Source organism: Eriocheir sinensis, chromosome 34 (assembly GCF_024679095.1).
Source record: "Eriocheir sinensis breed Jianghai 21 chromosome 34, ASM2467909v1, whole genome shotgun sequence".
Taxonomy (NCBI): Eukaryota; Metazoa; Arthropoda; class Malacostraca; order Decapoda; family Varunidae; genus Eriocheir; species Eriocheir sinensis.
Genome location: NC_066542.1, coordinates 13,057,163 through 13,071,745, shown reverse-complemented (window position 1 = coordinate 13,071,745; position 14,583 = coordinate 13,057,163). Strand labels below are relative to the sequence as shown.

Sequence of the window (14,583 nt, the reverse complement as noted above, 5' to 3'; positions counted from 1 at the left end):
TCTTCCACCTGTTAAGAATGGACCTGCACATCCTTCGTCTTTCCCCCACTTCAAGTTCTACCAACCTAAAACACATGAACCCTCTCGATGCTCCATTCGTGATTCTACCTCCATTGTCCCCTTAAGGCACACACTCCCCCGGCCCAGCACACAAAGCAGCAGCCTCTCAGGAGCTCGACCATTGCCAGTGAACTCGGCACTGCTGACGTCGCTTCCCTCCACGCTCTTTCCCACGGCAAGTTCCTTCATCTTGTTACCCCCAAAACTGGCTCGTCTCCAATCGTCTCCCTGGTTGGTATCGGAAGGAATTTGTTCTTAATTTGTTGCCTCCTGAAGCGCCTATTAGCTGCGGTGGGGGACGTTTCCATCATCATTTAATTATCGCCACGGACTCACTCGTTGCCTTCATGAGACGCACTTCAGGCAGCTTTGTCACTCTTGTTGCTCGTGAGTGGCTGAGTCTGGCCAATGGGCGGCGGCGTGAACATAAGAGGCGTGGCTTGCAACGGTACAGGCACTGCGGTGGCGTGGTGGCTGTCGTCTGCCGGAACATCATATCTGTTCATGCACCCACCCACCACGAGACATTGTTGCACCGTGTCCATTCGCGGATCATAAAAAGGGAAAACGAATCCCCAGAATATCAGTCTCGGTTGCATTTTGACTTTAATAATTCTTCTCAAATAATTAGAACTGCCTGATAGAACTGCACCCCATGAGTTGCACAGACAAAGCTCTGCATCTATATGGAAATCGTCCCCCGCCCACGAACAAACAACAAACACGACGCGAGGTTAATGGCCAGCAGCAGCAAATGAGTTCATACAGATTGTGCCTATTTTGGGGCGCGAAGGAAGGAGTTCAGAAAAAAAAATGAGGTGGGAGTCAAAGGAAAAACAGCTAGATGTTGAGTGGCAGTCACCGTTGAGCACAGTCATAACGAAGCAATACCACGCTCTTTAAACGGATATGAATTACGGTAATGGAATTTTGATAAGTAAAGCAAAAGTGATTTCGCCTTGAGTATTCAGTGGAGATGAATGATTATATTCGTACAACAGAACAAAAGGGAAACTGCTGACTGGAAAATTATAAAAAAAAAAACTTAGGCATTGGAGAACACTTTTCTTTCTTCATATTTAAAGGACAAATAAAGAAAATGACAATAAATAAGGAGTCCTGACAGACAAATGATTTATAATAAATAATAACTATCCCAAATCTCTGCAGCGCTGTAATAAAGAGGCCCAGTGCTTCCCCATACCGCCCAAATTGGTGAGTTAAGTTTTTGACACACTCCTTTACTTTAGGCGCCATTTTGCATTATTGTCCCTACAGTTCATTAAGATCTTCACGAACAGTCAAACCTGTATCCGCCTTGATCTAGTAATTATAACCTCAGTGGCATCAAAACTCGGGTTAAAAAGTTATACGGATTTCAATTAACCTAAGCGCCTTCAATGACCCAGTTACAAGTAATTGCCTTCACTTTCTTCACTTGGAAAATTAACTTGCATTTCGCCTGTCACTCACCTTCCCTCTCTAACAATAACTTGCCGTGGCAAAGGAATGGCGAAGCTAAGAGGTGGTCAAGGCTGCCACTCAAATTCATGTTCCTCACATTAACATCCGGACATTTCTCTAATTTAAAAGTCTGAGTTTGAAAAGTACAACTAGCGATCCTTAAAATCTAGCAACTCAAAAGAAACCAACGAAAAAAAAAAAATCAGAATGTAACCAAACTTCAGCTCCTCTGCATACGATCTTGTAAAGAAGTGATTTCTGGAACAAAGAACAAGTTCCTCTCTCGATACAACTTCCTGCTGGTGGAGTCTGACCAAACCAGAACCCCATTAGATGACCCTGTAGTCTAATACCTTCCGACACACACATATAAACCAAATCTGCCTGACGGAAGGCTCCAACCACGTTATAAGAAATTCTCCCAGAGAAAGCATAAAAGTTTTGACAGGGCCAGTCGTGGACGCGAGAGCTGGTTCTTGGCCCTGAATCCAAGTTACCTGCTTGGCGTAACGGGTCACCTGGCAGGTACCACCGCTTTCTCCACCCAGGTGCTTTTCATCGAGAACCACGATGCCCCAAATATATAAATTATAAATATTTTCAAGCTCAACCACCTCGCTCAACCTATTTTTTTAATATATTTATCAGACCCATCTTAAAAAGAAATGCACTGTTACTAAAAAGGACGAGACTCTAAAGGAGATGCTGCACCCACGACCTTCAAGCACGCCGCTCTGCCGGCTCGTACACTGTTCTCGGCGCCGCCAGACTCCCCCGGCCACGGAACCGGCTGCACGGACTCAGGCAAGGCTGGGTGTGTCAAACCATCCAGCGGACGGGGCACCTCGTTCTCTAAAGCCACGTGCTCAAACAGGGAGGTGACAGTTGCCTCAGCGAATTCGCACATCGATTACTTTGGACAACACTTCAAGACAGCTTAGCAAACAATGAATTCCAGACAAAAAAAAGTTGACAAATCAGGTTTAGGCTGGTCACAAAAAACAGTGATCTAAACTGGATAGATTTTAATGGCTACTGCTCCCCGGCCTTGTCGTAACCTAAATAGCAAAGTGACCGCTTCAGAAAAAAAAATAGCCTTCGGGCTGGTAGTGTACAATTAGCAAATGAGTGATAGGGCTCTTCAACTCACTGCAGCTCCACGCAAAATACTTCTAAGTGATTTGTCGACTTAACTACTTTCATCCTCCGTCACTCAAGTAAGCAATATTATCTACCAAACTATCTACCAAACGTCAAACATAAACGGGTAACAGTGGAACTAATCTCAAGTCTTCACAGAGAAATTCTTGAAAATAAAAGGATGTTATGATTTTTAATTACTATAGTGGAAAAATTAAAAAAAAAAGCTACAAAAAGGAGGCTTGGGACCTTACCTTCGTCTCGGGAGTGGCGGACACGAGCTGAACATTGTGACGACGGCCGCAGCACGACGACAACTCACCTGTAAAAACACACAAAACTTATCACATAATCATACCGTGATATCACACCGTGCCCGAGGCTGAAAAAAATACATCATTACAACAATATTACAAACTTAAACAGAAAACCCGGCAAGACATCAGCTGCACTGACACAAATTTTTGAGGCTTAAAAAGGCAGGTATTCGACGAGACAAACACGGCGTAATAACAGAGTCCGCCGAGGATCCTGCCGTACCTCAGGCGGCGACTACGTTTACACCTACCTGCTCTGTGATTGCCCGCCGGATGACAATAATTTGGAAGCCCTTCATTCTGGGGGCGATAGGCGCGGCGAATGACGCTCCTAGTGACTGAGAGAGGCCTGCACTGGGCTCGCACTAAACTAAACCTTCTCGGTGTGTGTGTGTGTGTGTGTGTGTGTGTGTGTGAATCTCTGCGTAGGTAATCTTTTTTCGACACTCTGAGGTGACTGTGTAAAAAAAAATGAGTGAAAATTATCAACGGTACAATCCGTGAAAATATAAACCACAGAAGAAAAAAAAAACATTCCCATAAAACTCAGGTGACCGAACTGGGTACACAGAGGCCACAGCGTTACACAGGTGACTCCTAGTGGAATGTGTGGGAGTGAGGAGGTGAGGGAAGAAGCGATGCAGTCATGGCGGTGGCAGGAACGCGGCGGTGTGGCAGAGCGGGTTGCCTTGGGTCAGCTCTGGGAGGCAAGCACCCGCGGGCATTTGTCCCTCACGGTGCTTCGACCAACCTCTACTCCTCACCTCCTTCTTGACCCTGAACCCCTACGTCTCTCACCACCTCTCCCTTCACCTTCACCTCCTTCCTGACCCTGAACCCCTACGTCTCTCATCACCTCTCCCTTCACCTTACTTCACCTCCTTCCTGACCCTTGAACTTTAACGTCCCTCACCTCTCCTACTTCACCCTAGCTCTGTTCCTCACCTTCTCCCTGACCCCTCAACCCCGTCTTCCCTCGCAGCTCCGTCCCAAACCTCCTCTCAGGCCTCTTCATTCTCTTTAAACATCCACTTTCCCTTATAACAACCACCTCTTGGAAACCTGGATCATGCGTTTTGGGATCACACACGACAGACCAATGGAGAAAACAATGGTTCAGTAAAGTTATGATCACGCATTTCTATACTGACAGGAGAGTAAGAGTGATTGATGAATACCCTAAGTTTAAGGATCTTCTCACACACAAGAAAACAATTATAGCTTTTAACAACCATACGTAATTGAAAGAAACGACAGGAATTATTACGTCACATCGAAAATAAAGTCACAAAGTGCATCCCTTCTTCTACACAAACATAATAACTACAATTGAAAGCCTCCTTATAGAAAAAAAAAGTCCCGAACACCTTTCAATTGCTTCATAAATCACTGTCGCGGAAATACTCGTGCGTGTGTGTGTGTGTGTGTGTGTGTGTGTGTGTGTGTGTGTGTGTGTGTGTGTGTGTGTGAGAGAGAGAGAGAGAGAGAGAGAGAGAGAGAGAGAGAGAGAGAGAGAGAGAGAGAGAGAGAGAGAGAGAGAGAGAGAGAGAGAGAGAGAGAGAGAGAGAGAGAGAGAGAGAGAGCGAGAGAGAGAGAGAGAGAGAGAGAGAGAGAGAGAGAGAGAGAGAGAGAGAGAGAGAGAGAGAGAGAGAGAGAGAGAGAGAGAGAGAGAGAGAGAGAAAAAAATGAAAATGAGTAAATCAGGAGAAAAAGAAGAACAAAAAGCATATGTCAAAAGAAGGAAAAGCAGAATGACTAGAAATCCTACAAATATAGTTAAGATTTCTTGTCATCCGTCAGCGACAAGAGATATTTAAATAAACAAAAAGACTCGCAGGGTAAAATATTAAAGCCACACACGCGCAAACAAAAACACAAAAATATCATGAAAGAAGAAAAAATACTGACTTCTCGAGTTTATGTTCGGCTGAACGATGTGCAAGAAATATAAATCAATTCCACGGACTTCAAAGCAACAAAACTTGATGCAAAACAATAAGTAAAAGTAAATATGTTTGCATCAATATTTGGAATTTACTTATTTATTTTCCTCTCACCACGCGGATAGGAAGAAGCATCATAGAGAGTATTATTTTCTTTTTAGTATTGACGCTTGGAGAACACTGTGCACGGGGAATAATGGAAGAAGAGGCACGGAGCAGAAATATTGCGGATAAACAACGTAAATTGCCGCAAATAAGGGAAGAATATAATGATTTGATTCCGCGGCACCATAACTGACGGTGAGGGAAAGTTTTCAGGCGCAGGATAGACTTGGAGGAGGCAAGAAAAACAAACAAAAAAAGGGAGGATGAAAAAGAACACACACACACACACACACACACACACACACACACACACACACACACACACACACACACACACACACACACACACACACAGGTAATTGCAAAAAAAAAAAAAAAACACACCCACAAAAGTAAGAGTTCATAATACTTCGTGGGAAAATATATACACAGAGTTGAGGATTCTTCACGGGAAATTACACCAAAAGATAAAAACAAATACTCCAAGATAAAAAGATATTAGGCATCACAGGATAATGCGATAATGTTCCCTGCGAATATTCATAAAAAGGGATGTGAGTCTGAAAATTAGCAATCCCTCTTGGAATTTTCTGCGCAAGACAAACAGACATACGGCCGCCCTGCACTAGGAAGAGAGGCCCTGCGGCGAGGCTGTCTGCGAAGATGAAAGTCACCCTGGGGGAGTTGGGGGGGACGAGAGAGAGAGAGAGAGAGAGAGAGAGAGAGAGAGAGAGAGAGAGAGAGAGAGAGAGAGAGAGAGAGAGAGAGAGAGAGAGAGCGAGAGAGAGAGAGAGAGAGAGAGAGAGAGAGAGAGAGAGAGAGAGAGAGAGAGAGAGAGAGAGAGAGAGAGAGAGAGAGAGAGAGAGAGAGAGAGAGAGAGAGAGAGAGAGAGAGAGAGAGAGAGAGAGAGAGAGAGAGAGGCAAAAAAACTAATGACAGGCGCCTCTTCCCCCCTCTCCCATCCCCCCGTGCAGTGAATCCGGCGCCAGTGTGAACTACTTTACCATCACGTCATTCTGTGCGGTATTTTTTTTCCGTTCCTGCGTTGAGATGCTTCCCGGCAGGACTTTCCGCGGTGAAGTGACCACCTTTATGGACTGAATGAAACCTATAAAGTAAGACAAATTTTCTGCTCTGTCAGCCTCCCACCTCGCTTTGCTTGGTAACTGCTAACCACCTGTCTTTGTAAACTACCATCCTGCTTACCATCTATCTTCCCCCTATTTTTTTTTGCCTCCTACACCGTTATCGTTATCGTCGTAACTAGTTTTATACTGTACAAAATTTACAGCAACGATTCCCGCCTCATTCCTCCCTCCACCATAACACTGCGTCCTACAGCTTGAAGTAACGACAGCCTTAGTGGATTATCAAGCGGAGAAATGAAGCGGCGTCGCGTAGGGCCATCGAATCAGCGTTGTTCATTGTATTCGAAGCAGTGTTGTTCATTGTATTCGAAGCAGTGTTCATTGTATTCGAAGCAGCGTTGTTCATTGTATTCGAAGCAGCGTTGTTCATTGTATTCGAAGCAGTGTTGTTCATTCTATTCGAAGCAGTGTCGTTCATTGTATTCGAAGCAGTGTCGTTCATTGTATTCGAAGCAGTGTTGTTCATTGTATTCGAAGCCGTGTTGTTCATTGTATTCGAAGCAGTGTTGTTCATTCTATTCGAAGCAGTGTTGTTCATTGCATTCGAAGCCGTGTTGTTCATTGTATTCGAAGCAGTGTTGTTCATTCTATTCGAAGCAGTGTTGTTCATTGCATTCGAAGCAGCGTTGTTCATTGTATTCGAAGCCGTGTTGTTCATTGTATTCGAAGCAGTGTTGTTCATTCTATTCGAAGCAGTGTTGTTCATTCTATTCGAAGCAGTGTTGTTCATTGTATTCGAAGCCGTGTTGTTCATTGTATTCGAAGCAGTGTTGTTCATTCTATTCGAAGCAGTGTTGTTCATTGCATTCGAAGCAGCGTTGTTCATTGTATTCGAAGCAGTGTTGTTCATTGTATTCGAAGCAGTGTTGTTCATTGTATTCGAAGCAGCGTTGTTCATTGTATTCGAAGCAGCGTTGTTCATTGTATTCGAAGCAGTGTTGTTCATTGTATTCGAAGCAGTGTTGTTCATTGTATTCGAAGCAGTGTTGTTCATTGCATTCGAAGCAGCGTTGTTCATTGTATTCGAAGCAGTGTTGTTCATTGTATCCGAAGCAGTGTTGTTCATTGTATTCGAAGCAGTGTTGTTCATTGTATTCGAAGCAGCGTTGTTCATTGTATTCGAAGCAGTGTTGTTCATTGTATTCGAAGCCGTGTTGTTCATTGTATTCGAAGCAGTGTTGTTCATTGTATTCGAAGCAGCGTTGTTCATTGTATTCGAAGCAGTGTTGTTCATTGTATTCAAAGCAGTGTTGTTCATTGTATTCGAAGCAGTGTTGTTCATTGTATTCGAAGCCGTGTTGTTCATTGTATTCGAAGCAGTGTTGTTCATTGTATTCGAAGCAGCGTTGTTCATTGTATTCGAAGCAGTGTTGTTCATTGTATTCGAAGCAGTGTTGTTCATTGTATTCGAAGCAGTGTTGTTCATTGTATTCGAAGCAGTGTTGTTCATTGTATTCGAAGCAGTGTTGTTCATTGTATTCGAAGCAGTGTTGTTCATCGTATTCGAAACCGTGTTGTTCATTGTATTCGAAGCAGTGTTGTTCATTGTATTCGAAGCAGCGTTGTTCATTGTATTCGAAGCAGTGTTGTTCATTGTATTCGAAGCCGTGTTGTTCATTGTAATCGAAGTAGCGTTGTTCATTGTATTCGAAGCAGCGTTGATCATTCAGACTCAGATTTTAGATTTTAATTGCAGAAAAGTTGGGAAAGTTGCAAAGAAGAAGGGAGGAGGGAGCAAGATACAGACCTGGAACTACAGAACACGAGAAGAAGATAAAGTTACGGGGCGATCCGACTTGTTCTTCTTTATTCGAAGCAGCGTTGTTCATTGCCCTCCTTGTCCACCGTCTAATAGCTTCCTCCATCACGACTGTCCACCCCGCCCCAGCAGCTCCTAGTTCCCCTTGATGAGGTCCCTCGCCGTCTGCGGGTGGTGGTGACACTGCGACTTGTTTCCTGACCTCTGCTGCTCTGAATTATGAGCCAATAAACATGCGATCTAAGTATTGCTGCACCGTACCTCCATTTGTCTTTGTACTTTTTTCCTTTAACTGTCCTCCTCCCGCCTCGCTTTGCTTCCCAACTACTAACCACGTGTCTTTCTAAACCAACACCTTGCCTCTCTTTGTCTTTTCTCTAATATTTATTTGCTAGTAACGATCTATTTTACTCTCTCTTCCTCCCACTTCACTCCACCAAACCTTGCAGCTGCGAACCGCCTCATTGTTTCTCTATCATCCCTCTGCATCCTAATTTTATACTCAACTGCTTTTTCTGCCGGTAGTTTTATTTCACTTCCTCCTCCTCCCACTCAATAACTCTTCTCACCCGGGTCTTTCAGTCACATCTGTACTCTTATATCACCCTGACTCTCCGCTTCAGTTTTTTCATCTTTTTTTGCTTCTCACACACATTTTTTCTAGTCATTCCTTCGTGCCCCAGTCCCCCACCTGGTTCTCCTCACTCACCCTTCCATTGCAGCCACTTCGGTCGTTTTTTACATCGGCATCCAGCCACTCCTCACCTCTCCATCTTCGCTACGTGTTATCTTCCTGCTCTCCTTCCCGCCTCGCCCTTACAGTTACGTCACGTTTGAGAGACGCTGCCATCAATATTCCTCATGAATGTTGCGACAGAGGGCCGTTATTTGTTGTGGTGTTCTTGCTGCATCGCGTTATTCCGAAAACCTAAGCATTTATTTGAGGCAGAACGGGGAAAGGAATCCATCAATCGAGAGGATCAACAAGGAAATACTGAAACTGCGGCATACCTCAGGAGACGCTGCCTGGTTGCTCCTCGGGGGTCGTGAGCCGAGGAGTCGTTCGGTCAATACAAAACAGGTTGGCCAAGCAAACAGAAAAGCTGATGGTGCAAAGTGATATTTATCTGCCGGGCTCCTCCCACGCCGCCTCGCCCGCTTCCTAATGGGAGCGACGACTGATCCTCGGCGAAGGAACACAGATAATGAAAGTGACGGTGGTGTTACAAGGGGATATTAAAGTAGCGAGAGAAAAATACCACAGGCCAAAATATATAGTTTAAACATCTTGAAAATATATCAAAGTAATTACACTGCAGAAAAAAAAAGGCTTTCCTGCCGATCATGTAAGCAGGTTTGGGAGCGTCCAGCCTGTAGGCGTGACCTAGGGAGCCTTGTCTCCTGTAGTCCTCCTCTAAGGTGCACGGAACACATTCCCGCCTACTAGAAGCGAATTTTGGCCCAGATAACCTTAATATAGAACGTTGGATTGGATTTTATCAATGTACAAACTGATTTGTCATGATATATATATATATATATATATATATATATATATATATATATATATATATATATATATATATATATATATATATATATATATATATATATATATATATATATATATATATATATATATATATATATATATATATATATATATATATATATATATATATATATATATATATATATATATATATATATATATATATATATATATATATATATATATATATATATATATATATATATATATATATATATATATATATATATATATATATATATATATATATATATAATTATATATATATATATACGTATATATATATATATATATATATATATATATACACACACACACACACACACACACACACACACTGCAGTACCTAGAAATCAGTTTAATGTGTAGCTTATACATCAAGGAGATGGCTGAGGTGTGGTTGGACTAGCCAAGGCAGCAGCAGGGCCTTGCGGCTGTCCGGCAGGTCGGGTCCAATCACCTACGTGTTGAAATTTAACGAACCTGCCGGCCTGGGAGGGCTGGCGACCACGCAGGCAAAAAGTGGAGTGCGTTGATGCCGCCATCCAGGGGTGGATTTTGACAGTGTTTACTGTTTAGGCCTGTGGAGTGCAGGAAGTACATGCAAGGCAACGTACTCTGTGAAGCCGACATCAGCCTGGTCATTAATGCCCTGTGCGACGGTCCCAGCCACGCACGGTCTCTTTGCTTCCCTATAATACCTCCACGCAGGCACGCTGCTCGTAGCCAGCCCTCCCGGCGACAGTGTAATGAACCGCCGCTACCACCTCTGTGGCGACCTGTCCGTCGCTCTGCATACCCCTCTTTTATATCTACCGATCTATCTGTCTATATGCATATATGCATATATATATATATATATATATATATATATATATATATATATATATATATATATATATATATATATATATATATATATATATATATATATATATATATATATATATATCATCCGCAGGGCACACTGAAAAGCAGCACGTATAAAGATATCACGTGCATTCACTATTAAGTCTTTGTAATTTTCTCTTTCAATACGCAGAAAATCAATGTGCGAGGTTCTAGTTGACAAGAGTCATGCATTTTCCTGGAGCAGCCTCACGATGGAATGAGTGCGCTTACCCAGACGTGTCTATAATTGTAATTTCAAATGTGAATTTAACTTCGATAAATTTGGATTTTTCTTATGTTGCGAGCAAACTTGCTTCATGTATAACTAACTGCTTCAACAAACCACTTTTTGCCCTAGCTTGTTAATTTTTTTTCTCAACAAATTGCTTCTTGCCCGGGTTTAGGATCCGGCAGCGGCATTCACTGTATGAAACCTTCCTTCCCATGAGCTCAGCTTCTCCTACAGGCTGGTATTAAACACTCGATGCTTTGGGGACCCTGAAAGCACATTCCAATAAGACAAGGAGGCGGCTACTCCGTCGTGAACGAAAGGACGTGGTGATGGCGAACACAACGTTGAAATTCCAATTGTTCCACCTTGGTTGACGAATATTCTAGTATTTGTCCAAAGTTTGCTTACAATTTAGAACAGCTGAAACAACAACGGTTAACGTGGTTCTCTGGAAAACAATCTCTAGCACCTGTCATCTTCCTAAGCACTTCCAGGCGTCATGTCAGTGTCCCGTCTGAACTATTTACAATATGAAGTATTCGCCAGGTAGTTTTTTGGAGCAGTGAACACGCTGTCAAACAATCCATGAACCGTTACCCGATCCCGACTCCGAACAACCCTCAGTGTTGCATGAAAAAATAAACTCTTTATAAATGTCACTACGGTCTAACGCATCATATGTATCGCCCATACGTCTAATTTAGCTCAAAATTGAACTTTCTAACGCATGTTAATCATCAAGCTTATCTGCGTTAACGGCTATTTCAACCAAAAATAGGTCAACATATCTCTATTACCACCTATCTCTGCGTAAACGACTTATTCAAGCAGATATTTTTCAGTCAACAGGCAGCGGCTCCTCTGGTCTGGGAGGCAGCAGGCACAGCAATGTAAAGCAGCAGCCGCGGGATAGTTATCTTGCCTGCAGGGAACACCAACCGCCCCGCGCCTTGCTGGTGCACTTATGTTTCGACTGTTCATCTTCCCCTACGCCCTCCGCCTCACCTAAATCAGTCTCACTTAAAGCATCACGGCTCTCATTGCCGTGCACGACCCGCCTGGGCGGAGCGTGGCCACGAGTAGAGTTGACCCTTCATGAAAAAAAAAACTAAATCATTATACAGAATATAATGGCTTCCTTCACTTCCTTCATTTGGAGAAGAATTATAGCGTCCCTGTTTTAACCAACCCATTCCTTCTCTGCGGTGCACTGTAGATTAGCCGCAGGTCCTTGATACACCTGAAACGAGACCTTTTTAAACTATAGTGTGTTTAGCACCGTTTTTTCTTCAGCAATGGTTGTTGTTAAAAAAAAAAAAAAGGTAAATACACAATCTGCAAAGGTAAATGATATGGACACTGACCCCAGACTCGGCAGTTTACGTATCATGTTACGCGACTCCCACACCACCAGACTTCTTACACACTTAGGAAGGAGTGGGTCAGACCCCTAATGAAGAGGTGTGCAAGTTCCTCCGCCAACCCATTGTTCTGTTCCCTCCCCCGCATCCCACCAACTATGGCTCACCTTCCTATCTTGAGGTCACCTGCTCCCTGCTTCCACTCCTGACACACTGTTGTATACGTACTTGGCATCTCTACCGCCGCCGCATATTTGGGGTTCACACAAATGTACATCAGAAACAATGGGATGCCAGATATTTGCATCCTTGCTCTCTGCTGCTTAGTAAGAAAACAGAACCAGTTTATGCTTTCGTCAACTTGAAAGACAGCTTAGAGCACGAGTACGTAAAGCATATTACTGTTTTTACTAATCATTCATCTGGACATTTTCAGAATATATCAATATGTATCGATAAATAATTTTAAGGCCGAACAGTTTATTGCTATTATCTAGACGATGCATTGTATACAAGGATTAAAGTTCCCAGCAGTGCACGGATGCGTAAAACAAAACACAGGGGTGGGCACAGTTACCATTCATCTATTTTCAGCCTAGTTCAGTGAACCCGCGACCCGGCACACCCCACGCTGGCCGCGGACGGTGCCTCGGATAGGGGCCCAGGCTCAACCCAACCTGTGTTGTGATATATTGTTATGCCACACTTAAACGCTCCTTATCACTTTGAGTCGTGTGTGTGTGTGTGTGTGTGTGTGTGTGTGTGTGTGTGTGTGTGTGTGTGTGTTAGTGTTGGTGGGTGGGTGGGGATGGGTGGGGGTGTGTAAAATAAATACAACACGTACAACACGTGGCACTCATGCGCACGCATGAGTGCCACGTGTTGTACCAAACAAATTATCCTATCAGGACAGCAGAGTGTCCTGCCGGAGGCGACGGCGCTGGGGCAGGCGTCAGCCGAGGTCACCACGCGAGGCTGTGCCAGCCGCGCCGCCCTGTCCCTCCCTGGAACCTCGGATCTCGCCGCCGCCCTAATGGCTGCCATTGTGTGCTTGACAAACGAGGGGACACAAAACGCGATAAACCCAACACTCAGCGAGAAATAATAGCAAAGGCAGCTCAAGGACCCGTGGTAGGCGGGGTAGCTACACCCGTTGACCCTAATATAGGTCGCAGCGGCGTGCCGGCCCCGGCCTCTCCCTCGTGGACGGCGGGAGGAGGTGGACTGCGGAGAGACGCGCAGCTCGGATGCACCTCGCTGGTGCCACAAGAAACCAGAACCGCTGAGGTACTGAGAGTATCATAAAAATGCGTACACGACTTAAAGATGAAATTTTACATTTAAGCGAACAGTTTATAATATAAAGGAATTAAGGAATAAGATAACTTCTCATTTATACATTATATTTTAAAGATTACCATGAATATTTAGAGATGTAACTGAGAAAACAAATGTAGAATAGGTTTATAAGTGCAGTTTAAAAGCACGTTTCCATCATTACTATCTAAGACAAATATATTATTTTTTTTACCTTAAGTTTCTTTTCAGAAGTTATTTGTTGCTCTTCCTTTCAACAGTAAAGACCGCAAGGGGAACCGCAATCTTTTTGTCACCTAGAACCCGGACCCTATTCACCAAACAGGCTTCCCCGCAGGCTAGGTGGACTGTAGGGGACGAGGAAGTACAAAGAGTCACCTATACTCCCCCACTCCGCTGTTGGCGGCAGGTGACACCACCACTAAGTATAGCTGGACTCACACGTCTGCACCCACCTTGAGAGCCAAGCCGAGTCGACGCCCGACAATCTCTCATGTTAGGGCGGCAAAACACTTCACATCAATATTACTGAGACGCGCTGCATGAACTGAGTAAAAAATAATTCATCACCTGTCCATGAATGATCGACTGATTTTAGGCACACTTGAACCAATGCGATGATGTGTGGTGGGCAGATATTTTTAGATACCATTTTCTTGGGAAATATCTTCTGTTTTTTTAGGAAATGTATATGGCCATACTTTAACACCTTTGGAGTGTTACCAAAATATATATCATAGTGAAAAAAAACCTTGGAGCACCTCTCCTCGGTTAAACAATTTCCCTGGTCACGATGCATTCGTGTGCGTGTCAGTAACAGGAAAGCCGCCTTCACTTGGCGTTCTGGCGATCATGGTTTCCTCTCCCTCCACGTGTACTTCATTTGCAAGTGACAAATCTAAGAGCCCAAGCACGGACAGGCAAGGCGGTCCCTGTGCTTGTATTGTCCGGGGCGGGCTGAGGGTCATCTTCAACGGAAAGCAGATAACTTACCACCTTCTCTAATATGATATGGCTATTGGGAATCCTCCATTTTTAATAACTTTCCAAATAATAATAATTTAACATAATTGCAACAAACAGCATTTTACCAATAAGCAGGATAGAACAAAAATAAACGCCTAAAGATTAACGCACCACATCGACGATTACTGTGATAAAATAACTCGGTGCTTAAGTTCGACAATTAAATGAACAAATAACAAAAAAGGTTTTCCCATTAGAAACCTGTTAGTCGTGTGTGTGTGTGTGTGTGTGTGTGTGTGTGTGTGTGTGTGTGTGTGTGTGTGTGTGT

General features: G+C 43.6%; 1 long non-coding RNA gene across 1 annotated transcript in view; it reads right to left on the bottom strand.

Annotated features, from left to right (window-relative positions):
• The window catches only part of LOC127007102 (uncharacterized), a 79,955-nt gene that overhangs the window by 40,927 nt on the left and 24,445 nt on the right, over nucleotides 1-14,583 (bottom strand). The window contains exon 2 of the long non-coding RNA XR_007760069.1: nucleotides 2,919-2,986. This is a non-coding gene — a long non-coding RNA (uncharacterized LOC127007102). The remainder of the gene's footprint in view (nucleotides 1-2,918; nucleotides 2,987-14,583) is intronic.